Source organism: Bactrocera dorsalis, chromosome 2, assembly GCF_023373825.1.
Source record: "Bactrocera dorsalis isolate Fly_Bdor chromosome 2, ASM2337382v1, whole genome shotgun sequence".
NCBI lineage: Eukaryota > Metazoa > Arthropoda > Insecta > Diptera > Tephritidae > Bactrocera > Bactrocera dorsalis.
The window spans coordinates 52,522,879-52,526,507 of NC_064304.1; positions in this window are offsets into that span (position 1 = coordinate 52,522,879).

The following is a 3,629-nucleotide window of genomic DNA, read 5'->3' on the forward strand; positions in this document are numbered from 1 at the left end:
TGTACACCGGAACAGAAACCAAAAAATTTTGTTTATGAAGCTGCGTTACATTGAAAAAAAAAAAAATGAAATGATAAATTCAACTTTCTTTTCATTTCAAAACACATAATTTCACGCAGGACAACGGCTGCGGGGCCAGCTAGTACATATATAAAAGAAAATTGTTGTTAGTTACACCATTTATAACTCAAGAACGGCTGAACCGATTTGGCTGAAAATTGGTGGGGAGGTAGCTTAGAACCAGGAGGTAAGGACATAGGATACCTTTTATATCTTTATGTCAAAGTGTAATACAACTCATAAATACAAAAATTATATTTTAAATCATAAGCATTTGTTCAAAATTCATACTTGTAGGAATCATTTCAATATCTTAATATATAAAAATCACGTGTCACGTTGTTTGTTTGCGATGGACTCTTAAACTACTGAACCGATTTTAATGAAATTTTTAACACTGTGTGCAGTTTGGTCCAACTTGAAAGATAGGATAGTCTATAACTCTCCTTATAGTCGCACTATTTATTTATTGCAAATTATTTGTTTATTATTAGCAAAGAGCTATCCACCAGTTGGTGGCGCTAAGAGCGGTATTGAGTGCGGTATGTTACAGTAGATGGCGCTACAAACATTAAAAACATTAAATGAAAATGCGTTGTTTGAAGTTTATATTATTTGTGGTAAAGTTATACGAGTCTATGACTTCCAAAAAAAAAATAAAAATTGGGCGGGGCGAAGTTCGCCGGGTCAGCTAGTATGCGTATAATTTTAAACAGAGTCTTCTCAAAAATAATACAATTGCTAAATATTTGGAATAGAAGAAAAGAACTGCAACCAAATGCGCAGTGAAATAGATTATAACTGGCTCATTAATCAGTCGTTGAGTATGTAATATACAACGTGCATCCCAAAAGGCTGATGTCATAACCTTTCAAGCCGCCATTTTCGTCTTTCTACGCCTGAGAACCGGTTCATCATGGGTAGTCCACTACAATGACTGTCGATTGGACTCCAGTGGGAAATGATGAAGCTATGTTTCGATCACCAATGAAAATTTTCAGCTTTATTCCGATTAGAGAGCACTTAAACACTTCTCAGAATCAGTTATTCGTTGTTTTTGTCAGCGAGGCACCTACTTTGTTCATTTCGTCTGTTTCCAGGTTAGCAAATATCTTTTCAACGGTGGATTTCCTTGAGCCCAAATTCAACAGTATTTTCCCCAAAAAGCCAAATGTTTTATTAACACACGAAATGCTTTATGATCCATTTTTTTGTAAACTAACACAAGTTGCTTCCCAAAATATTATATCTCATTAACTAATAGTTATAATCCAGCTAATAGAAATCATATAGATGGTAGTAGTAGTATTATTTATGTATCAGCCACAGTGAAGCGTGGACGGGTCCTCTAGTAGTTATATATTGAAACATCATCCCCAAATTTTTTTTATACGAAATTTTTTTTCATTTGCCTTTAAAAAGCAATTGTGAGATGCTTATCGCATGTGCATATGCCAGTCGGCGGGCAGGATGCAGGTCGCGATTTCTATCGGAAACAAAAAATTCAAAGAGTATCATATTTTTTAATAACTTATGTTCAAGTTAAGCTGGGAAAATATCAAAAAAAAAACTGTAAAATCCTAAATTTTTTTTTAAATTTGAAAAAGAGTGGTTTTTGTCTAAAAAATTTTTTACTGTAAACACATGTTAAAATTTAATTTTTCTTAGTATATTTCAGTTTAAATAGAAGATAATTTAATGCCAAAGATAATAAACTTTGTCCCAATTCCATACGACGTTTGGTTTTTTTATCTTGCCCGCCAATTAAGAAAAATCGTAAAACTGAAAAATCGAGAAATCGCGCGTCAAAGTTTTCGCTTTCTGCCCAAGCGTTCATATACATACATATGTATGTATGTAGATATCTGCTCGGTCACTATTTCCCTTCTAGCGTCAACAATATTTCGAATTCCCATCTATAACTTTGTTGTAATATTCTTAGATAATTTTTAAAGAGATTTAAGCAAAGAAGAATTCAATTTTTTAAAGAAGATTTACAAAACATAATGAACGTAACTTAACACCCAAATGAGTCTGTATTCATTCGACAAATGTTATCTCTTTCAATCTTTCTTTAATTCGGAACTCATTAAAAACTTCAATAGGATTGCTTCTAAATGTATTCATTTGCAAGTTTTGTCGCATTAGTAAACACCGAAACACGAAAAGACTAAAATCCAATCAGAATCTGTGACACCATTGATAATCAGAATTGGTTTGCAATTCTGACAGCTAAGCAATTCTGTCTTGGATTCCACAACACCCCTGATTGTCTGATCTTTTGATTTTTTTTTTGTTTTATACTCTGCTTTGATCGAGTAGCTTCTGCAGCTGTGCCTTGTGGTTTATCTTCATCAGCCATTTTCGGAATTTCTAATGATAGAGGTGTTTTTGGCTTAACCTCTCTGGATTTGTCAGATTTTTTTTTTCTTCAAAATTATGTTATTTATTGTATCTGCTTTTTCTTAAAGCCTAACAATAAGTAATGAAATCTTAAATCTATTTAAAAACTAGACAGACTCAAGCAAGTGATTGAGCTGTTTTGGTGTTACGTCGCTCCTTAATACGCAGGCATATCTCTTCTTTTAAGTCGTGTTTGATCGCAGGAATGTACCAAAGCATTAGCCAAAGGGTTTGGGTGATCTCGGAGTTTAGATATATATTTAATTCTGCTGTCTTCTACTACTTTTTTTACCATAGGAATACCAAGATCTTTATGGATATTTTCGTTACGCATGTACCATGGTGAACACGTGATAGTTCTAAGCATTTTTGATTGGAACCTTTGTATTATGTCTATATTAGTTGCACAGGTCGTACCCCACAGTTGAATACCATACATCCAAATCGGCTTTATGACCGCATTATATAAGAGCACTTTGTTGTCTAGGCTAAGTTTGGAGTTTTTATTTAAAAGCCAATTTAAATTTGCAGCTCTAATCTTCATACATGTTATTCTACTAGATACGTGTTTTCTCCACGTGAGCCTTCTATCTAGGTGAATACCAAGATATGTTACCTCGTTCGCTTGGGGTACTAAGATATTGTTTATTTTTACTGCCGGGCATGCTTACACTGCTTACACTTCTGTTCATTTACATTTATACGCCAGTTCGCTAGCCATTCTTCGACAGAACTTAAATGCTCCGTTAATAATATTCTTGATGCTAAAATGTTGCATTTGTTACGGCTCACTATTGCTGTGTCGTCCGCAAAAGTTGAAGTTAATACATTGTTAGCTGTAGGAAGATCTCCTGTATATATGATGTATAGTATTGGGCCTAAAACACTGCCCTGGGGTACACCAGCCCTTATCTGACGTTCATCAGATATGAAATCTCCCACTTTTACCACAAATTTTCTATTTTTTAAATAAGACTCCAAGGTTCTATACAATTCTAAAGGTAGAATTTTTTCAATCTTACATAAAAGTCCTTCGTGCCACACCTTATCAAACGCCTGAGCTACATCTAGAAATATTGCTGAACAGTACTCCCTGTGCTCAAATGCTTTCCTTATCTCGTTAGTAATTCTATTTACTTGCTCTATTGTGCCATGTTTCGCACGAA